The sequence below is a fragment of the Dendrobates tinctorius genome, unplaced genomic scaffold, assembly GCF_039654945.1.
Source record: "Dendrobates tinctorius isolate UK_male_01 unplaced genomic scaffold, ASM3965494v1 ptg000021l, whole genome shotgun sequence".
Lineage (NCBI taxonomy): Eukaryota > Metazoa > Chordata > Amphibia > Anura > Dendrobatidae > Dendrobates > Dendrobates tinctorius.
In genome coordinates, this window is record NW_027361689.1 from 44,432,515 (window position 1) to 44,456,338 (window position 23,824).

At 47.8% G+C, this 23,824-nt stretch overlaps 1 protein-coding gene across 5 annotated transcripts in view; it reads left to right on the plus strand.

The window, feature by feature from the left end:
- Positions 1-22,155: 22,155 nt before the first annotated feature.
- LOC141083864 (WD repeat and coiled-coil-containing protein-like) overlaps positions 22,156-23,824 on the plus strand; it is a 34,965-nt gene continuing 33,296 nt past the window's right edge. The window contains exons 1-2 of one of the 5 annotated variants that reach the window (XR_012230847.1): positions 22,156-22,547; positions 23,325-23,376. The gene's annotated coding sequence lies outside the window, so the exon portion shown is untranslated. Of the gene's footprint in view, positions 22,548-22,576; positions 23,138-23,324; positions 23,377-23,824 lie in introns of those variants that run through there. The other 4 variants (XM_073568346.1, XM_073568347.1, XM_073568348.1 and 1 more) reach the window with 4 other exon arrangements.

Sequence of the window (23,824 nt, forward strand, 5' to 3'; positions counted from 1 at the left end):
GAAATTGAGGAGTTGGAGTCGCAGGTTTGGCTTACCGACTCCACAGCCCTGCCTGTTAGAACACAGTGATGCCGGTCTGTAGGTGGAGATATGGGGGCACTCTCCCACCTACTCTATGAATGCCCCCCCTAAAAACAAGCCCATGACATACATTAACTTATCCCTCGCAATACTTACTGTGCTGGAGGAAATACAACTCTGGATTTTATATCACTGACGTTATTAGGTACACTAAAACATAGCTCTCTATTACATTACCAGTGACTCTCACAATATAAATGAGATATCCTTTAAAGCATCCTTTTTCTAGGCTACAAACGACCAATTTTCAAACCTATATATGACGGGCCTCAAGCCCGTGTACTTATCGACTTGCTGCCTTTGAAATGATTATAACTTCTCAATATCTGTTTTAAAATGTGGATCCCAAAACTGGATTTCATATTCTAGAAGTACGAGTATATTTATATAACTTTTTTATACACCCTACAATCTTGTTTGCTTTTGCAGCTGTTTCCTGACAATGAGTACTGCTGCTCAGCTTACTTGTAACCAGAATACGCACGTCCTTCTGCTCTGTAGTCCCAAGAATATTTCCATTTGATGTCTATGTAGCAATACGATTAGGCTAGGGTCACATTGCTTCATCTGCGCTAGCGGTGATGGAGCCTCAGACGCTGCAGACCGCGTCCGAGGATCTGTCACTGAATGACGGCACATCGTTAGCGCATGCCGATTATGGCATGTGTTGGCGATGCGCCCGATAATGGGGGGTAATGGCAGCGTTAACGGACTGCCATAACACAGTGTAACCCCAGCCTTACTCTACATTTATCAACATTAAACCTCATCTGCCATGTGTTTGCCCATTCAGACATCTTATCCAGATCATTTTGTAAAATTATGCTGTCAAGTTGTTTATATTATCCAAGAAAGTTTTTTGTCATCAGAAAAGACTGACACGTTACTCTCAATCACATCAACAAAGTCACTAATAAAGAGATTAAAAAGAATTGTTTTTAACACAAATCACTGTGGTCGCCACTCCTCCCAGTAAAGATCCTTGTGGTCCCCACTGCTTCTGATGGGCGGTAAAATCATCACCACCGGTCAAACAGCCGCGGTTCTCACGCTGTCAAATGACAGCGTGAACGTGTAGCTGTGATCGGAGGTATAAAGTTTACCTCCGGACACTGGCATCGGCTGATGGGACTACTGCTCCCATCAGCCGATGCCTGCTACCACTAATAACAGTGAGAGCAGGTGCGGTGGATGGGAGTATTCATAGGCCGCTGTAAATAAATAATTATAAAAAAACTACGTGGGTTCCCCTGTATTTTTGATCACCAGCCAGGACAAACTCAAAGCTGGAGATGCAACCCTCAGCTGTCAGCTTCAGCAAGGCTGATAATCAAGAATAGAAGGGTCCCTACACCGTATTTTTTAATTATTTGAATAAGTTTAAAAAATGAAGTGGGTCCCCCCCCATTTTTGACAACCAGCCAAGTTAAAGCCGACGGACTATAAGACGCACTTTATTCCCAAAATTTTTTTGGGGAAAATGGGGGTGTGTCTTATAGTCGGAATATACTTACAAATACTGTGGCAGCAGCAGTAGTCGGGCGATTCTGCGGCAGTCCCGGTCCGACGCTGCCGGGTGATGATCACACTCCCCTCCAAGGCTGGTGTGGCTGCTGCAGCAGGTGCAGTGGTGGTGCTCTGTGGTGTGGGGGGCTCTGCCGGCATTTTGTGAATGCCTGGAGGCCCCGCACATCTATTGATGCTGTGCAGTGGCATCTGGGAAAATGGCCCCGCATGCTCAGATTGAGATCTCAGCAATGAGATCTCGTCTCCCAAGATCTCAGGACGAGATCTCGTTGAAGAGATCTCAATCTGCTGCAATGCAGTCGCCTCCATGAAAATGGCCGCCGGGGCGGCGCAAGCTCAGATTGAGATCTCGGCAACGAGATCTCAATCTGAGCATGCTCCGCACCCGGTGGTCATTTTCCTGGAGGTCACCGCATCTCAGCAATGGATATGCGGGGCCTCTGGGCTTTCACAAGATGCCGGCGGAGCCCCCCGCACCACAGAGCACCATTGCCGAACTTGCCGCACCAGCCTGGGATGGGATTTCCCAGAGGCCACAGCACCTGCCGCACCAGCCTGGGATGGGAGTCATATCGCCGGACCACTGAACACCCCCTGTGACCCAGCTTCACCAGCGCTGCTGATCCCCCTGGGTAAGCTGAATTCGGACTGTAAGATGGACACTCATTAGACACATTGGTCAGACCTCATCTGGAATATTGTGTCCAGTTTTGGGCACCACATTTTAAAAAAGACATCAACAAACTGGAGCAAGTTCAGAGAAGAGCGACCAGAATGGTGACTGGTCTGCAAACCCTGTCTTATGAGGAAAGGTTGCAGGATTTGGGAATGTTTAGTTTGCAAAAGAGAAGACTGAGAGGAGACTTAATAGCTGTCTACAAATATCTAAAGGGCTGTCACATTGTAGAAGGATCAACTTTATTCTCATTTGCACAAGGAAAGACTAGAAGCAATGGGATGAAACTGAATGGGAGGAGACACAGATTAGATATTAGAAAAAACTTTTTGACAGTTAGAGTGATCAATGAGTGGAACAGGCTGCCACGAGAAGTGGTGAGTTCTCCTTCAATGGAAGTCTTCAAACTCAGAGGCTGGACAGACATCTGACTGGGATGATTTAGCGAATCCTGCTTTGAGCAGGGGGTTGGACCAGATGGCGCAGGAGGTCCCTTCCAACTCTACGATTCTATGATTCTATGATTAATTTTTTTTCCCCCTATTTTCCTTCTGAAAATTTGGGGTGCGTCTTATGGTTCGGTGCATCTTATAGTCCGAAAAATACAGTACATTTTCGTCATAGGTCAAAAAGGGATATATGAGGCCAACTCAGGGGCTATGCCAAACTTCATACCAGGCAGACACTGCTGTGTCATATAGCTAAAGGCAGATCAATAGGAGAACTGTGATTTCTCTAGACACTGCTATACTGTTGTACTGCAGTATATACAGCAGTGTAAGCGATCAAATTATAGCAGGTTCAAGTCCCCTATGATAACTAAAAAAATAGAAATTTGAATTGCTTCTATTTGGTTCCAAAAAGTCTGGTTTATCGAAATATAAAATTATTGAAACATTATGTTAAATGCAGAAAAGAAGAAAAAATTGAAAAAACAAAACTGTGGTTTCAAAACACCAATCAAAATCAAAACAACTGATCAAAATCAAAACAACTGATCAAAACACCTTACGTATCCAAAAATGGTATCATTAAAAACATCGGCTCAGCCCACGAAATAGAAGCTCTGATACAGCACTATGGGATGAAAAGTAAAAAAGTTACAGGTCTCAGAAAATGACTATTTTTTTTACAAATTTTAGAATCGCTTGCCTAATGACCAGTTGGCTCCATAGTTAACCCCAGGGCTACAAGGTGTTCACTGCTCTTCCTTGAGACCATGTTGGAGACTATGATGCCATCAAACAGGCCCTGATAAGGAAATAATAGATGACCTCTTATGTGTACAGCAAAAAGCTCCAACGTGGACCTCACGACAGCTATGGTGAAGTGGTGGATGGACGGGTACCACCTTCAAGGTGTTGAATGACCTGAGGTGCGACAGTTCGTGATGGACAAGGAACCAAAGGAGTCAGCCAAGACCACACAGATTTTGTTAAATATGAGGCCAACCAGCCATCGTGAGCTCGAAAGGGGGTCGCTTCATCTTGCAGTACCCGGCCTGCATCTAACGCCCGCCTGTACTTTACCTGGAGCCTTACTGAACATATTAGCACTGCCTGTCCAGATAGGCAGAAGAAAAATCCCACTTCCAAGGCCCATTGGCCAAATTCATCAGTTTTTCTAGTGAGAACGGTGGTTGGGAGGGCCTGTGACAACTTGAAGTCAGTTATAGTGGGACTTGATGGGTATGATGTCGCTTAGGCTGGTTTCACATTAGCGCTTTTTAAGCGCACGCACGGCCGGGGGTAGCTCCGCCCCCGAGCCGGCTCTCTGCCCGGCGTGCCCGCCCCTTGCTTGTAGCGCCGCCTCCTAGCGGACAGCGGCGCCTGCGATCGGCGCACCCTATCTTTAGCATAGGGTGCGCAGATCGTGCGCAGGCCGTGCGCTAGTTGCGCTTTGACCTGCGCTGCGCACTTTTGACGGTGCGCCGTGCGCGCCAAAATCAAACTTTTCGGATTTTGGCGCACACGGCGCACTGTCAAAAGTGCGCAGCGCAGGTCAAAGCGCAACTAGCGCACGTCCTGCGCACGATCTGCGCACCCTATGCTAAAGATAGGGTGCGCCGATCGCAGGCGCCGCTGTCCGCTAGGAGGCGGCGCTACAAGCAAGGGGCGGGCACGCCGGGCAGAGAGCCGGCTCGGGGGCGGAGCTACCCCCGGCCGTGCGTGCGCTTAAAAAGCGCTAATGTGAAACCAGCCTTACCTGGATGACAATGCTGTCTTCTGTCCCACCTGGGAGGAACACCTAAGAAAGCTGCTCAGTGCATCCAGGCATTTATTTGACTATAAATTTATGAAAATGTCACAGAGGTTCAGTACCTCGGTCACCGTGTGGGTGGCAGAATCCTGGAGCCAGAGCCAGGAAAGGTATATGCTATCGCCTCCTGGCCTATCCTCAAGTCCATCGAAGCAGGTAATACCCTTCTTGGGTACCGAAGGGTAGTATAGAGCGGTAGTCATGGTCGAGGGGCCTGTTTGTTGGGCTCTCCATGCATTTGTTGTGACTGTTACACAGCCGTGACACAGGCAGCTGCGGCTCCGAACAGCTGATTATCGAGAGCGCTCCAGGTATCTGGGTTACCGATGCAGCTATTCGGTAAGCGCTATAGCTATTCGGATAAGCATTTATCCGAAGCAATTCGATCAACCCTAATCATAACAATCACAAAAATGCAATAAAAACACACTTTGTACAAACGATGTCTTAAGAGGGAGAGACATACGGCAGCCCCCTTACACTTGCCTGAGGGAACTTTTTAAAGTTCCTATGTCAGTAGAGTACAAGGTTGTTGGAAAAGATAATTCCTGTTATTCACCTCTCATAGTTCCATCACCGAGTGCTCTGTCCTCTGTCTGCAGTCATGGGTCTCTTTCTGCTCCTCAGGTTGCAAAGGCAACCCGATGTACTCCTGTCACATCAATTTCCAGTGCCATTTAGCCTGACTCAGGTGGTGAGACCTAAGAATTCAGGTAGTTAGTGTCCGCCACTACTACTGACCAGCATCCTTCAGTGCTCCAGTTATTTCCAACTTTGCTCTGCTGCCTCATTGAGGCACCCAACGAATCGAGCTCTGATATTCTGCCACAATGAGCTGCATAAGAAATCCAGCTGTACTATTCCACCAGCGTGAGCTACCCAACCAAACCAGCTCTGCTATACCATCACACCGCGTAACCAAAAAAACAGGTTGCCCAGCTTCTACAAGTCTCCAACTCCACCATGTCCTCACTCTGAGTCTTGTACACCGCCTGCTCTTTCAGGATTCATCTCGTCGTGAAACACAGAGCAATTCTACAGGTGAGATAAAGTGATTTAGACTTTTTTTGGAACCAATTTTTATGCAATAGGGAAGAACTCTGCTTTCTTACCAGGTTACTAATTGGTGTGAGAATCATTAATAGTTAGTACTGAAGTTCTTTTGTGAGCTTCATAGTAGGTATTTACCATGGAGGTCGGCAACCTTGCAGACCGTGGGGTGTAGTCTTTTTTCCTAAAAAGAGGTCGAAAGGTTTTGAACACCGACGTGCAATACTGGCGAAACCCCTGTATCCACAGCGAGTGTGACCTCCGGGATCATTTTGCTTACAGTACCGGCCATAATGTAGGTCAATATTTGTTCAATTTAGCATTCTGAGCTTCTGAAAAAATGGAGCACACAGTATCTGACAAATGTGTCGTGTTTTAGACACTTTTTGTGCCTATGAGGAAGGGAGGCCACTACTGAACTTACAGTATGTATCACAGTTTTCTGTGCGGAGGTCCCCATGATGCTCAAGTTTTATTAAGGGCCAGTACCACGCTCATGTCAACTCCAGACATATAGAGTGCCTTGAAAAACTATTCATAACCTGTGAACTTTTTCACTTTTTTTGATGTTGCACCACAAACTTAAATGTATTTTATGTGATACCAACGCAACGTAGAAAGTATCGGTGGCATGTAAAGGAAATGATACAGGGTTTTAAAATTATAAATTTGAAAACTGTGACGTGCATTTGTATTCAGCCCCCCATGAGTTAATACTTTGTAGGACCCTTTTTGCTCCAGTTACTGTTGCAGTCTTTTGGGGTCTGTCTCTACCGGCTTTGCACATCTAGAGGTGATATTTTTGCCCCTTCTTCTTTGCACACTCGCTCAGTGAGATTGGATGGAGACATCTGTGATCAGCAATTTTCACATCTTGTCACAGATTCTTAATGGGATTTCGGTCTGGACTGTGACTGAGCCGCTCACACACATGAATATGCTGTGATCTAAACCATTTATTGTAGTTCTGGCAGAATGTTTAGGGTCGTTGTTCTGGGGGAAAGTGAACCTACGCCCCAGTAGCTAGTCTTGTGCAGCCTCTAACAGGTTTTCCTCCAGGAACACCCTGTATTTAGGTCCATCCATCTTCCCACAAACTCTGACCAGATTCCCTGTCTCAGCTGTAGAAAAGCCTCCTCACATCATGTTGCTGCCACCACTATGTTTGATGATGGGGGTTGTGTTTTTAGGGTGATGTGCAGTATTAGTCTTCCGTCACACATAGCGTTTTGAATTTAGCCCAAAAAGTTCTACTTTGGCATCATCTGACCAGAGCACCTTCTTCCAGATGCTCGCTGTGTCCATACATAGCTTTTTGCAAACTTCAAATGGGACTTTTCATGGCTCGTTTTCCAAAATGGCTTTCTTCTTGCCACTCTCTCATAAAGGCCAGATCTGTTGAGTAAATGACTAAGGCTAGCTTCAGACTAGCGCATTTTACACGCAGCGCACAGCGCCGCTAAGCCCTGCCCCCTGCCCGCCCCATTCGGTCATTTCATCCTACTATCGCACACGGCTGCATGCGATCTGCGCACCCTATCTTTAGCATAGGGTGCGCAGACCGTGCGCTGGCCGCACGCTAGTAGGATTTTTGCGTGCGCAGCGCACTTTTGAAGGTGCGCCGAGCACACCAAAATGCAACATGGTGCGTTCGGCGCACACCCGTGCACCTTCAAAAGTGCGCAGCGAACGCAAAATCCTACTAGCGCACGGTCTGTGCACCCTATGCTAAAGATAGGGTGCGCAGATCGCATGCAGCCGTGTGCGATAGTAGGAAATGACCGGATGGGGCTGGCAGGCTTAGCGGTGCCGTGTGCTGCATGTAAAATGCGCTAGTCTGAAGCTAGCCTAATAGTTGTCCTGTGGGCAGATTCTCCAACCTGAGCTGTGGATCTGTTCAGCTCCTCCAGAGTGACCATGGGCTTCTCGGCTGTTTCTCTAATTAGTGCTCTCCTTGCTTTGCATGTCATTTTAGATGAACGGCCATGTATTGGAAGGTTTGCAGTTGTGTCATATTCCTTCTAGATTTGGATGATGGATTAAACAGTGTTTCTGTCATGATCTGCTGACTTCACGGGATCAGATAGTTTAGAGGTTAATCTGGACAGCCTCACTCTGAGATTCTGGGAGGCTTTTTATAGCCTCATTGTGGGCTCACTCCTTGTCGGTTATACTCAGACCCTTGGCCGAGTGTGTGACCCTAGTGTGCTTTGTGACTGTGATACTTTGTGCTTGCTTGGTTTTGATCCGGTTCTGTCCCTGTTACGAGTTCTGCCTGTTCCTTTTGTACTGCTCTACTATCCCCGTGTATGACTCTTTTGCCTTGGACCTGACTACTCTCTGACTGCCTCCCTTGTACTGCGTTGCTATCTCTGTGTATAATTCATTGCTTACGCTTTGACTATTCTCTGCTTGTCCCTCTGGTACCGCGCCGCCCTCTCCGTGTATGAACCCCATTTGTCTGACCTGAGTTTCCCTAGCCTTTACTCCAGGATTCCTGTAATAGAACCCTACAGCCCTCTCCTGCAGCAGGACGCTAAGCCACGCCCCTGTGGTCACATGATCATAGGTCCTTGTACTGCTAACTACTTTCACTGTCGCAGGTCCTGTTGTCTGAACTTTCCCTGCAGTATCGGACCCCGGGTCCTCCCGTAGTCTGGGTGAGTTTCCCTGTTCAGCCGTGGCAGTCCGCCGGCGCTGACAGGATCCTGATAGTTTCATGAGATTATCAGAGCTTAGGCAGTTTTCTTTTATAACCTAATCCTGCTTCACTCTTCTCCACAACTTTATCCCTGACCTGTCTGGTGTGTTCCTTGGTTTCCATGATGCTGTTTGATCACTACTAATGTTGTCACACAAACCTCTGATGTCTTCACAGAACAGCTGTAGTTATACAGAGAATAAATTATACACAGGTGGACTCAATTTACTAATTGTGTGACTTTTGTAGGCAATTGGTCACTCCGGATTTCATTTAGACGTACCTGATTACTGGGGGATGAATAGAAAAGCATGTCTCAATTTTCAAATTTATATTTTTTTAATTAATTAGAAAATGTGTATAATTTCTTTCACACTTCACAAATACTTGACACTATGTGTTGTTATATCACATAAAATCCATTTAAGTTTGTGGGTGTTGCGCATGGCAGTCCCATAGATGATCAATTGTGTGCATGTGCGGCCATTGGTCCATTGAATTTTCAGGGTCAGCAGTGGTCCCAGTAATGGAACCCTGAAAGGTCAGCAAGTTATCAGCTATACTGGGAATAAAGTTCCTGAAATGTGTACTGTCTGTTATTTTTGCCTATTTTGAGGATATCGGAGGTTGTTGTGGTACAAAAAAAGGGCTAGACTGTATTAGTGTCATGTCCTTTTGGATACTATTGAGACCCCTTTCAGATATGTCACGTATCTTCTGATTGCCAGGGGTCCACTGTACATCCCCAAAAAGGTTGATTTTGCTGGTGATGGCAATGCCAAATCGGAAATTTATAAATGTAGTACTCAATGGACACCATTGAGACGGATGGCTGTATATGTATTACATAGTCCAGCCACAGATTACTGTGTCAGCTCATCATCAGGGCAGTGTGAAAAGTAGGCTGGTTGACTGATTTATTTTAATAGCCAAGCCCACCCCCTTCTCGCAAAGACCAAAAAGCTTAGCGATTGAAACAGTCAGCCTGCCTCCTTCACACACAGCGGTGGTCATGGGGCGACAAAGGAAACTCCAATGTTTAGCACCAGACCCAAAATGGACCTACCGAGCCCGGAATAAGTGGGGCTACCTGCTGATCAGGGTAGCGTGCCGAATTAAAGTACCGTACATTAGAAACTGGTAGAACTTATTATTTTAGAGCATTTTTGCACACATTAAAGTGTCAAACTTGTCCTTGTGCCTCAAAGCCGAGGATAAAAGTAGAACGCCGGATTTCTGAATTTTTTTTTTGATGTTGGAGGTTTGAGCCTTGTCTGAATAGGAACGTCCATAAAACGTGACATTTCGAGGGTTTGACTTCTAAAAGGCGATGTTTTAATGCTTCAATTAACACTTGAAAACAGCAAATTAAGCTCAGCGGGCGGCATTGCACAGAAGGCAGGAATAAATGATTCCAAGGGAGCATATGACTGCAGCAAGCGGGAACGCGGGGCTCGTCCTACTCCTTAACGATGAATTAGAACCTCCAGTGAAATCATGTTTAATAATTGTAGCACTTTACTGAGAAAGTCACCGTGACACGAGGCAGGAGCCGCTGTTAGATGGGGTTATTCCATCTCGTACTGGGGCTTTCTCCCTTTGTCTTCAAGGAGTATTTCTTATGGCACATCGTTAGCAGAAGCCATAACGCGGGGGCGGCCGGTCTACTGGACTGATCAGCGAGTGGTAATGTTATGGGGACACTGGATGTCACTGGGAGGCTGTCAGTGCTATAGGAACACTGTGGCTGGCACTTTTATGGGGGACATTGGCTGTTAGTATTTGGGGGCACTATGTTTGTCACTTCCATGAGTTCTCTGGCGAGCACGATTATGGGGGGCTATAGTATTTATGGTTATGTGGAGACTCGCTGTCACTGTTATGAGGTTATTGCGGTTGCCAGTATTATGGAGGTAATGTGGCTGTCACTATTATAGGGGTACAGCGGTTTTCACTATTATGGGGGCACTGTAGCTGTCACTGCAATTGCGGTATGTGGCTGTTTTGAAGAGACTGGATGGCACTGTTATGGTAGGTACTGTGGCTGTAACTATTATGGGGGTACAGTGATGGTTACTCTTATGGGGGTACAGTGATGGTCACTCTTATGGGGGTACAGTGATGGTCACTCTTATGGGGGTACAGTGATGGTCACTCTTATTGGGGTATAGTGACGTTCACTATTATGGGGGTACTGTGGCTGTCACTATTATGGGGGTACTGAGGCTGTCCATTATGGAGGTATTCAGGCTATTATGGGGCACAGTGGCAGGCACCATTATGGGGATTCTGTAGCTGTTACTATTATGGGGCTACTGTGTCGATCACTATTATGGGCGTACTGAGGCGATCACTATTATGAGGGTACTGTGGTTGTTACTATTATGGGGGGTACTGTCACTATCATGGGGTACAGTGATTGTCAATAATATGGGGCACAGTGGTGATAATTTTTATGGGCTTACAGTGGCTGTCAATATTATGGGGGCACAGTGATGATCACTATTATGGGGGCACAGTGATAGTAATTATTATGGGGCACAGTGACAGTCATTACTATGGAGGTACTGAGGCTTTCTATTAAGGGGCATAGTGTCGGTTACCCTTATGGTGGTTCTGTAGTCACTAATATGGGGGGACAGTGACAGTCATTATTATGGGACTACTGTTGCGATCACTAATATACTAGTATTTATGGTTATTTATATACTAGTACTTATGGTTATGTTTTTTTTTGATGTTGTATTTTTTTTGTATGTTTGTTTGATGTTGATAAATACTAGTAAATAAAAACCAGGGGAAGAGTCCTGAGGAGAGAACTTGCATATTCCCAGTGCCTTCTGGGACAAGTGAAGAGTCTCCGCGAGCTCAACGATCACTGGATTTTGGCCGTTGCAGCTGAAAAGAGGAAATCGGTAAACCGCGCGCCGAATCTTGGCTCATTTTTTATTGCTTTGAAATCTCTTTGACAATAACAATATGGAAGAGGCCAGGAGCCATTTGGTGAGCTGCATTTCTTGCTACATGTTCACAGACTTACCAGTGGAAAAGCCAAACTTCACATGCCACAAATGCAAGCTTGTGTCCCTGTTGGAGGAAAAGTTGCAAAATCTCGAAGAGAGGTTAGCTACGTTGAAGATCATTAAGGAAGGTGAAGAGTTCTTGGACAGAGCAGAATTATCTCTTCATGTTACAGAAAGAGAAGAAATTCGAAGTGCACCTGAAGAAACAGAGGAATGGAGACATGTGACCCAGAGAAGCAGGAGGATCAGGAGGCAGTCAGCACCCATACTGCTCAGAAACCAGTACCAGGCTCTCACGCAGGAAAACGATGAAGAAATACATCAGGATAAGGCCGGGGTCACACTAACCGACGCAAAATGCTGTCAGTATTTTACATGCGTAATACGGATGAATGGCCCCTAAACAGTGCTCCGTATGTCATCCGTAATCAAGGTGTGGTCGCGTATTTTGCGCATATCAGCATCCGTATGTAATCCGTATGTAATCCGTATGGTGAGATTTTCTCGCAGGCTTGCAAAATGGACATATAATGGAGCCCTATGACAGGGTTTCTAACAAACGAAAGAATAGATATAGACACATAGAAGGTATATATATATATGTGTGTATTCTATGTGTATATATCTATTCTTTCGTTTCTTTATTAAACCTGTCAGTGTGAGTTTACTGTATCGCGCACTGAATTGCCGGCTTTGGTAAAAGACACCTGGTGCGTATTTCTCGCAAGTCACATGTCTGGTCCGTGTGTAATCCGTATTTTTTGCGCACCCATAGACTTGCATTGGTGTACTACGGGCGTAGTACGCTGACAGTCGCAGCATGCTGCGAGTGGCACGGAGCGTAGAATACGGATGAGAAATATACGGCTGGTGCGAGGGACCCCATAGAGAATCATTGGTCCGTGTCTAATGCGTGCTTTTAGCGCCTCTCACTCGGCCGTATTCCTCGCCAGTGTGACCCTGACCTAAGACTTTACCCACAAACAGCAACCTTGTACGCCCTCAGAGTCGTCCTGGATGGAGAAGGAGAGTGGTGGTCATGGGGGATTCCCTGTTGAGAGGAACAGAGGCCGCTATCTGCAGACCGGATATAACTTCAAGAGAAATGTGCTGTCTTCCAGGTGCAAAAATTAAAGATGTGACTGACAGGATATCAGGACTCTTCAGACCTACAGATGACTACCCATTCCTGCTACTACATGTGGGGACAAATGACACAGCAAGAAATGACCTGGAAACCATCTGCAGAGACTTTGAAAACTTAGATAAGAAAGTGAAAGAACTGGGAGCGCAGGTGGTCTTCTCTTCCATCCTCCCAGTGGATGGCCATGGAACAAGGAGGTGGAATAAGATTCTGCAGGTGAACAACTGGCTACGTCGATGGTGCCGTCAGCAAAGGTTTGGATTTCTGCATCACGGAGTGAATTATACGATGGACTACTTGCTAGAGATGGGGTGCACCTTACAAAGACTGGAAAACATGTATTTGGAAGTCGCCTTGATACACTTGTAAGGAGAGCTTTAAACTAGAACAACATGGGAAGGGAAGCAAAAGACCAGAAAAAGCCATACACCTGACAAATGCTATTGAGAACTCTGCTATTAGAAGTGGAAAGGAAGAACAAAGACGAAAGAATCTAATTAATATCAATATTGGAGAAAGAGAAACCAATCACAAACTAAAATGTTTCTATACTAATGCACAAAGCATGGGCAACAAACAAGGAGAATTGGAACTACTAACACAGGAAAAGAAATATGATGTCATTGGAATCACTGAAACTTGGTGGGACAATACACATGATTGGAATACAAGACTAGAAGGATACAACTTATTTGCAAGAAACAGACTTGATAAACGAGGAGGGGGTGTCGCATTGTATGTTAGAAACACGTATATCTGCACAGAGATTGAAGCTTCAGAGACTGGGAGTTCTGTGGAAACTGTTTGGGTAAGAATACAAGGACAGAACAATGGAAAGGACACCATTGTAGGCATTTACTACAGGCCGCCTGTGCAAGCTGAAGATATGGATGAACTCTTTATGCATCAAATGGCCAAGTTCTCCAAAAAATATGACATAGTTGTCATGGGAGATTTCAACTATCCAGACATTTGTTGGGAATCTCTCTCAGGCAAAACTAACAGGTCAAGGAAATTCTTATCCTCTCTTGCTGACAACTTTATCTTCCAAAAGGTAAGGGAGAAAACAAGGGGAACTGCTACCTTGGATCTAATCCTTATAAACAGGGAGGAAATGGTTGAGGAGGTAAAAGTGGCTGGGACCCTAGGAGGTAGCGACCATGCTATTTTTGTTAGGGACGGCGGAACACACCAAATATAAATAATAGGAAGTGCGTTCGCTGCCCGGGGTCCACCGTACGGTAGATGTAAGGACCGCTGCTGGGTAGTGGCAGACTCGCTAGGTGGCGGAGTACTGCGCTCGGGTTAACGTCACCCGAGGTGATTAGGACAGACTCTGTTAAAGACACAGAGACAACCTAATGAAAATAAAGCGTAGACGCTGGGCCTGTTAACTTTCACAGGGCCAGCCGGCATGTGGCGTCGCAGCCGCGAACGCCAATAGGTGCTGCTGACTGCCACGCGGCTGTAACTACAGCCGCTAAACGACAGTGTCGGGGAACCGGACACTGACGGACGATAGTATAAGGTGCGGTGAGCACAGTGGCGCATAGCTTGCCACTACCTGGCGCTAACACAAACACTCTGTCCACATTCGTAATATTAGAGGGTAGGGGTTTCAAATGAGTCAGTCACCAGACACATGCATCCGTCACTATTCATACATAGCAGGTATAGTCTACACTAGCGCATGGCCGAGCCACCATGCGGACTTTTTATAGCCATGCGCTTCCGGGACCTTCCAGTTCTCTGAGAAGGGCCAATCAGATCCAAAGCAGGACCTGAGCATGTGACCCCCGATCTCCACTGAGAGATCGTCTTGCGGGCATGCCCAGTAGCACGGCGAGAGGACTTAGCCTCTGGAGTGGTTCCCTGCAAAGCAGGTTGAGCTACCATTGCTGGACCAGAGGTGGCAGCAACATCAAGACCCAGGAAGCGAGTCTGAGCAGGGCGCCTGGATCGCCGAGATTGCTGTGCAGGTCCCTGAGCGGTCGGAGAGGAATGGGAGATCGCTGGATGTACGGCTCTGGATTCCTGTTGTGCAGTCTCAGAAATCCGACGCCTAACAATTTAAGAATTTTGGAAAACTAGAGGAGGAAGACCTGTGAAGACTCAGGGTATGTGCACACGGTGCGGATTTTGCTGTGGTTCCGCAGCATTTCTGCACCTGCGGGTCCGCAGCAGATTCTGCTGTGTTGTACAGTACCTTTATTTCCTATGGAAATTAAAAAACGCTGTGCACATGCTGCGTTTTTTTCCGCGCGGTTTGGCTGCGGTTTACAATCCGCAGCATGTCAATTGTTTGGTGCAGAAACACTGCAGTTTTACACCTCATCCATTATGAGGTGTAAAACCGCAGGCAAAATCGCAGGACTTTTGTCCTGCGGATTTACCTGCGGTTTTCTCTACAAAATCCGCACACCCAAAAAACTACGTGTGCACATAGCCTCAGACGTCAAGGTTAGATTTCAGAAAGGCAGATTTTAAGGGATTCAGAAAGAGAATTGGAGGGATCCAATGGCTGGATATCCTTAAAGACAAAAATGTCCAGGAAGGATGGGAAATCTTGAAAAATGAAATTCTCACAGCACAATTGTTAACAATTCTGAAAGAGGGAAGAATAGGAAGCATTTAAGGAAACCAGGATGGATGAACACAGAACTTAAGCACATGCTAAAAAGGAAGAAAGAAATGTTTATAAAATGGAAAGAGGGAGGCATATCTAAAGAAGAATATAATGCTGTCTGCAGAACCCGCAGGGCACAAATCAGATTAGTAAAGCTGACAATGAATTGAGGCTTGCAAGAGATGTCAAAAGCAATAATAAAGGATTTTGGGGATATGTCAAAAGTAAAAGTCAAAGATGCTATAGGATTTTTACAGGATGAAAATGATGAAATGGTAAGACAAGATGTTGAGAAGGCCGAACTTTTAAATTCCTATTTTGCATCTGTTTTCTCTCAGAAAGGAAATGTAACATCAACTGTTCTTCACTGTCCTATTAAGGGAATAGAAGAATTCAAGATATCTATAAACAGAAAGATAGTGAGGAAACACTTAGCTAACCTAAATGAATTCAAGTCTCCAGGTCCAGATGAATTACACCCCAGAGTTCTGAAGGAGATAGCAGAAGAAATTTTTGAACCCCTCTCCATAATCTTTGAAAATTCTTGGAGAGCAGGAGAAGTCCCAGAAGACTGGAGAAGAGCAAATGTTGTTCCTATCTTCAAAAAGGGGAAGAAGGTGGACCCAGGCAACTATATGCTGGTGAGTCTGACTTCTATACCAGGAAAGATCTTTGAACAAATTATTAAACAACATGTATGTCAGTACCTGGATAAGAATGAAGTGATTAAACAGAGTCAGCATGGGTTTGTAGCTAATAAGTCATGTCAGACTAACTTAATTTCCTTCTATGATGGAATCACTGATTGGGTGGATCAAGGAAATGCTGTAGATATAGTATATCTTGACTTCAGCAAAGCATTTGACAAAGTATCTCATACAATCCTTACTGAAAAAATGACTAAGTGTGGAATGGACAAGGCAACTGTTAGGTGGATTCATAACTGGCTTAGTGATCGGACCCAGAGAGTGGTCGTAAATGGCTGCACATCCAGTTGGAAGAATGTCTCAAGTGGGGTACCACAGGGCTCTGTCCTGGGCCCTGTATTGTTCAACATCTTTATCAATGATTTAAATGAAGGAATTGAGGGTAAACTGATTAAATTTGCAGATGACACAAAGCTAGGAGGGATAGCTAATACTAGAGAAGAGAGAGAAAGGATTCAAAAAGATATAAATAAACTGGAGCAGTGGGCAGCAACTATCAGAATGGTTTTTAACAGGGAAAAATGCAAAGTACTACATCTGTGCAATAAAAAATGAAAAAAGCATATACAGAATGGGAGGAATAGGGCTAAGCAACAGCACATGTGAAAAAGACTTGGGTATACTAATAAATCACAGACTGAATATGAGTCAACAGTGTGATGCAGCAGCAAAAAAGGCAACTGCAATTCTAGGATGTATTAACAGAAGCATACAGTCTAGATCACGTGAAGTCATTATTTCCCTCTACTCCTCTTTGGTCAGACCTCATCTGGAATACTGTGTCCAGTTTTGGGCGCCACATTTTAAAAAAAAGGATGGAATCTCCAGCGCTGGACTTCAGTTAAAAATACATCATTTATTGTAAATTCTTAAAATCGAACAGAAAAAAGTATGGATAAGGACATACAGGCAGATGGGGTCTCTGGTGGTCTCCAACCAACGCGTTTCGACCTAGAGGGTCTATGGAGTAAGACCCTCTAGGTCGAAACGCGTTGGTTGGAGACCACCAGAGACCCCATCTGCCTGTATGTCCTTATCCATACTTTTTTCTGTTCGATTTTAAGAATTTACAATAAATGATGTATTTTTAACTGAAGTCCAGCGCTGGAGATTCCATCCTTTATTTTGCTTCAGTCAACACCCCTGATCAAGGTGACTCCGTGCGCAGGAGGATTATGGATCGCAACCGAGACTGGTGAGCTGACCTCCCTTCATTTTCCCTATCCTTCTATAATTACATTTTAAAAAAGACATCAACAAACTGGAGCAAGTTCAGAAAAGAGCGACCAGAATGGTGACCGGTCTGCAAACCCTGTCTTATGAGGAAAGGTTGCAGGATTTGGGAATGTTTAGCTTGCAGATGAGAAGACTGAGAGGAGACTTAATAGCTGTCTACAAATATCTAAAGGGCTGTCACATTGTAGAAGGATCATCTTTATTCTCATTTGCACAAGGAAAGACTAGAAGCAATGGGATGAAATTGAATGGGAGGAGACACAGATTAGGCTGGTTTCACATTAGCGCTTTTGTGCGCACCCATGCGCATGCGCACCTATGTTTAACATGACGTGCGCATGGTCTTGCGCACACGTGCGTTTTCGTGCGCATGGGTTTTTTTGTCTTTCGCGCCAGACGCAACATGTTGCATTTTTTGGTCCGCCCTGTCTTGTGAATAAAACGCATGTGCACGCTTGCGCACGGAATGCGCAAAAACAACACATTGAAGTCTATGTGAACGCATGCGTGCGCATGGTCTTGCGCACGCTTGCGTTTTTTTGCGCATGTGCTTTTGAGGTAAACAAGTCTAGAATGTTCTCTAGACAATGGAAAAATTGTCACACCTAAAAACGCATGTGCATAAAAAACGCAAACGCATGCAAAAACGCATGTAAAACGCAAGCAACGCTGCGTTTTTTTTACGCATCAGAGTGTGCATGACGCTAAAAAAATGAGCGTTTGTTTTGCGGTTTTCTTTGCGTTTTTTATGCGCCGGATGCGCTGCGCAAAAAAACGCTAATGTGAAACTAGCTTTAGACATTAGAAAAAACTTTTTGACAGTTAAAGTGATCAATGAGTGGAACAGACTGCCACGAGAAGTGGTGAGTTCTCCTTCAATAGAAGTCTTCAAACAGAGGCTGGACAGACATTATTATTATTATTATTATGGGGGCACGGTGTGGGTCATTATTATGGGGGCACTCTGTTGGTCACTATTATGAGGGTACGGTGTGGGTCACTATTATGGGGGCACGGTGTCGGTCACTGTTATGGGGGCACAGTGTCGGTCATTATTATGGGGGTTCGGTGTCGGTCATTATTATGGGGGCACGGTGTCGGTCACTATTATGGGGGCACAGTGTCGGTCATTATTATGAGGGTGCGGTGTCGGTCATTATTATGGGGGCACGGTGTCGGTCACTATTATGGGGGCACAGTGTTGGTCACTATTATGGGGGCACACTGTCGGTCATTATTATGGGGTACAGTGTCGGTCACTATTTTGGGGGCACAGTGTGGGTCATTATTATGGGGGCACTCTGTTGGTCACTATTATGAGGGTACGGTGTGGGTCACTATTATGGGGGCACGGTGTCGGTCACTATTATGGGGGCACAGTGTTGGTCACTATTATGGGGGCATGGTGTCAGTTATTATTATGGGGGCACGGTGTCAGTCACTATTATGGGGGCACAGTGTCGGTCACTATTATGGGGGCGCGGTGTCAGTCACTATTATGGGGGCACGGTGTCGGTCACTATTATGGGGGTGCGGTGTCGGTCACTATTATGGGGGCGCGGTGTCGGTCACTATTATGGGGGCGCGGTGTCGGTCACTATTATGGGGGCGTGGTGTCGGTCACTATTATGGGGGCGCGGTGTCGGTCACTATTATGGGGGTGAGGTGTCGGTCACTATTATGGGGGCGCGGTGTCGGTCACTATTATGGGGGCACGGTGTCGGTCACTATTATAGGGGCACGGTGTCGGTCAGTATTATAGGGGCACGGTGTCGGTCATTATTATGGGGGCGCGGTGTCAGTCACAATTATGGGGGCACGGTGTCGGTCACTACTATGGGGGCACAGTGTGGGTCATTATTATGGGGGCGCGGTGTCAGTCACTATTATGGGGGCGCGGTGTCAGTCACTATTATTGGGGGAACGGTGTCAGTTATTATTATGGGGACACGGTGACGGTCACTATTATGGGGGCACGGTGTCAGTTATTATTATGGGGGCGCGATGTCAGTCACTATTATGGGGGCGCGGTGTGGGTCACTATTATGGGGGCACGGTGTTGGTCACTATTATGTGGGCACGGTGTGGGTCACTATTATGCGGGTGCGGTGTCGGTCACTATTATGGGGGCGCGGTGTGAGTCACTATTATGGGGGCACGGTGTCGGTCACCATTATGGGGGCATGGTGTCGGTCACTATTATAGGGGCACGGTGTCAGTCACTATTATAGGGGCGCAGTGTTGGTCACTAGTATAGGGGCACGGTGTCGGTCATTATTATGGGGGCACGGTGTCGGTCACTATTATAGGGGCACGGTGTCGGTCACTATTATAGGGGCACGGTGTCTGTCACTAGTATAGGGGCACGGTGTCAGTCATTATTATAGGGGCACGGTGTCAGTCACTAGTATAGGGGCACGGTGTCAGTCACTATTATAGAGGCACACGGTGTCGGTCACTATTATGGGGACACACGTGTCGGTCACTATTATGGGGGCACGGTGTCTGTCACTAGTATAGGGGCACGGTGTGTCACTAGAATAGGGGCACGGTGTCTGTCACTAGTATAGGGGCACGGTGTCGGTCACTGTTATAGGGGCACGGTGTCGGTCACTGTTATAGGGGCACGGTATCGGTCACTATTATGGGGACACACGGTGTCGGTCACTATTATGGGGGCACGGTGTCGGTCACTATTATGGGGACACACGGTGTCGGTCACTATTATGGGGGCACGGTGTCGGGCACTATTATGGGGGCACGGTGTCGGTCACTATTATGGGGGCACGGTGTCGGTCACTATTATGGGGGCACGGTGTCGGTCACTATTATGGGGACACACGGTGTCGGTCACTATTATGGGGGCACGGTGTCGGTCACTATTATGGGGACACACGGTGTCGGTCACTATTATGGGGGCACGGTGTCGGTCACTATTATGGGGACACACGGTGTCGGTCACTATTATGGGGGCACGGTGTCGGTCACTATTATAGGGGCACGGTGTCGGTCACTATTATGGGGACACACGGTGTCAGTCACTATTATGGGGGCACGGTGTCGGTCACTATTATGGGGACACACGGTGTCGGTCACTATTATGGGGGCACGGTGTCGGTCACTATTATGGGGACACACGGTGTCGGTCACTATTATAGGGGCACGGTGTCGGTCACTATTATGGGGGCACGGTGTCGGTCACTATTATGGGGGTACGGTGTCTGTCACTAGTATAGGGGCACGGTGTCGGTCACTATTATAGGGGCACGGTGTCGGTCACTATTATAGGGGCACGGTGTCAGTCACTATTATAGGGGCACGGTGTCAGTCACTATTATAGGGGCACGGTGTCTGTCACTAGTATAGGGGCACGGTGTCAGTCACTATTATAGGGGCACATGGTGTCGGTCACTATTATGGGGGCACGGTGTCGGTCACTATTATGGGGGCACGGTGTCGGTTACTATTATGGGGGCACGGTGTCGGTCACTATTATGGGGGCACGGTGTCGGTCACTATTATGGGGGCACGGTGTCGGTCACTATTATAGGGGCACGGTGTCGGTCACTATTATGGGGACACACGGTGTCGGTCACTATTATGGGGCACGGTGTCGGTCACTATTATGGGGACACACGGTGTCGGTCACTATTATGGGGGAACGGTGTCGGTCGACGGTCACTATTATGGGGACACACGGTGTCGGTCACTATTATGGGGGCACGGTGTCGGTCACTATTATGGGGGCAAGGTGTCGGTCACTATTATGGGGGCACGGTGTCTGTCACTAGTATAGGGGCACGGTGTCGGTCACTATTATAGGGGCACGGTGTCGGTCACTATTATGGGGGCACGGTGTCGGTCACTATTATGGGGGCACGGTGTCGGTCACTATTATGGGGGCACGGTGTCGGTCACTATTATGGGGGCACGGTGTCGGTCACTATTATGGGGGCACGGTGTCGGTCACTATTATGGGGGCACGGTGTCTGTCACTAGTATAGGGGCACGGTGTCGGTCACTATTATAGGGGCACGGTGTCAGTCACTATTATAGGGGCACGGTGTCAGTCACTATTATAGGGGCACGGTGTCTGTCACTAGTATAGGGGCACGGTGTCAGTCACTATTATAGGGGCACATGGTGTCGGTCACTATTATGGGGGCACGGTGTCGGTCACTATTATGGGGGCACGGTGTCGGTCACTATTATGGGGGCACGTGTCGGTCACTATTATGGGGGCACGGTGTCGGTCACTATTATGGGGGCACGGTGTCGGTCACTTTTATAGGGGCACGGTGTCGGTCACTATTATGGGGACACACGGTGTCGGTCACTATTATGGGGACACACGGTGTCGGTCACTATTATGGGGGCACGGTGTCGGTCACTATTATGGGGACACACGGTGTCGGTCACTATTATGGGGGCACGGTGTCGGTCACTATTATGGGGGCAAGGTGTCGGTCACTATTATGGGGGCACGGTGTCTGTCACTAGTATAGGGGCACGGTGTCGGTCACTATTATAGGGGAACGGTGTCGGTCACTATTATGGGGGCACGGTGTCGGTCACTATTATGGGGGCACGGTGTCGGTCACTATTATGGGGGCACGGTGTCGGTCACTATTATGGGGGCACGGTGTCGGTCACTATTATGGGGGCACGGTGTCGGTCACTATTATGGGGACACACGGTGTCGGTCACTATTATGGGGGCACGGTGTCGGTCACTATTATGGGGGCAAGGTGTCGGTCACTATTATGGGGGCACGGTGTCTGTCACTAGTATAGGGGCACGGTGTCGGTCACTATTATGGGGGCACGGTGTCGGTCACTATTATGGGGGCACGGTGTCGGTCACTATTATGGGGGCACGGTGTCGGTCACTATTATGGGGGCACGGTGTCGGTCACTATTATGGGGGCACGGTGTCGGTCACTATTATGGGGGCACGGTGTCGGTCACTATTATGGGGGCACGGTGTCGGTCACTATTATGGGGGCACGGTGTCGGTCACTATTATGGGGGCACGGTGTCGGTCACTATTATGGGGACACACGGTGTCTGTCACTAGTATATGGGCACGGTGTCGGTCACTATTATAGGGGCACGGTGTCGGTCACTATTATGGGGGCACGGTGTCGGTCACCATTATGAGGGTATGCATAAATCCAGAACATGAGACCATTTCCTCCATCTGAGCCCTGCTTCCCCCGGAGCCTCCGGCATTATTTCTGGCGCTGACCTCCCACTTGCAGCAGGTACGGCCGCACTCCCGACTCTGCGACTTCCCCTCCCCCGACATCGAGCTCGGCCGCTGTTTGTTAATCTCACATCGGGTCGCAATAAAGTTGAGTGAAGACGTCGCCCGTTGCTAGGACGCAGGGTTGAGGACGCCTCTGTACGGAAGATGAGTGGGCGACGGTCCAAGCAGCCAATCAGGAAGCTCCTAGGGCCTGGTGACGTCACTGCCCGGGAAGCAGTTGTACGGACGGTGGAGGTGTCCGGAGAGCAGGTGAGGTGGGCGCTGGGGGCTTCACTCGCCTGTAGTGGCTGCTGTGTAGGGAGGGGGCGTTCTGCGGGGGTGACATTAGCACTACAACACTCAGCATGCCTCCCAGCGGTCTGGCTAGATGGCGACAACCCCTCTGCTTCTGTGTGGGGACCTGTGGTCTGTGTACAGGAGGGTCCCTGACCTTCCATCACTGCTCCCGGCCTCCAGAGGATGTGCTGATGTCACACTGACAGCTGTGGACCCCAGGGGCCGGTGCGACCCCCTTCTTGTAGACCCTTAGGCAATTGGCTCCATCCCTGTTCGCTACCCCCCCTTCTTGTTAGCAAAGCCACCAGGCCTGGTGGTCCCCCATTGATTGCAGACCCCCCTGGGGCATGTGATCCCCCATTATGCGGATTCCCCTCTGGTTTGCAGGTCCCGGGGCAGCCGATTCCCTCCCTTCATGTTTGCTGATCCCCCTATTTGTAGATGCCCCCCCAGTTCAGCCAGTCTTTGCTCCTGTTTGCAGACCCCTTGGAGGCAGCTGGTCCCCCCCTATGAACAGGACATTTTCCACTTTTTCTCCAGGTTTTCCCCAGTGGGGGTAGCTGGTAAGTTTGTCCTAGATGCCTGTAAGAATGTTACGTCGCAGCAGCCGTGGGCCCCCGGTGCCAGCATTGTTCTCCTCATCTCCCCTCCCCGAGAGGACAATCCACAGATGGCTTAAAGAGCTTAGTGTCTCCTCCTAGAGCAGACTAATCGCCGGCCGTAATGACCGACCTGTGTCTCTATCCGCAGGAGCCGGCAGACAACAGCGCTCTCCGACACCGGCCACAGTCCTAAGTGGTAGGTAAGTGGTGCCCTGTGCACAGGGGCGGTCTGCTGTGATAGTAGTGGGGTAGATCCCCGGCTATGTGCTGCGTGAGGGGCAGCAGCCTGTGCCTGAGAAGGTAGCAGAGGAATGAACGCTGTCAGCACTTGCAGCAGCACAATTAACTCCTTACATGCTACAGTGATTGGTGACTGCTACATATAAGGAGCTTGACTGAGGGAGATTGCTCCCTCTGTCACTCCGTCGCCTCCCCGCAGTGCGATCACTGGGAGCTGATGGTTCTTACGGCAACTCTAGGCCTAACAGTGGCCTCTGGGTCAGCCTAGGATATTGTGCAGGAGGCCTGGTCTATTAGGCGGTATACGACTGCCAGGATGGATAATGTGCTGCTCTGTACAAGTAGTGTAGACAATGCTGGAGTCGGCTTCTTATTCAGCAATTTCTTTTTTTTTTTCTGTTTTTTACA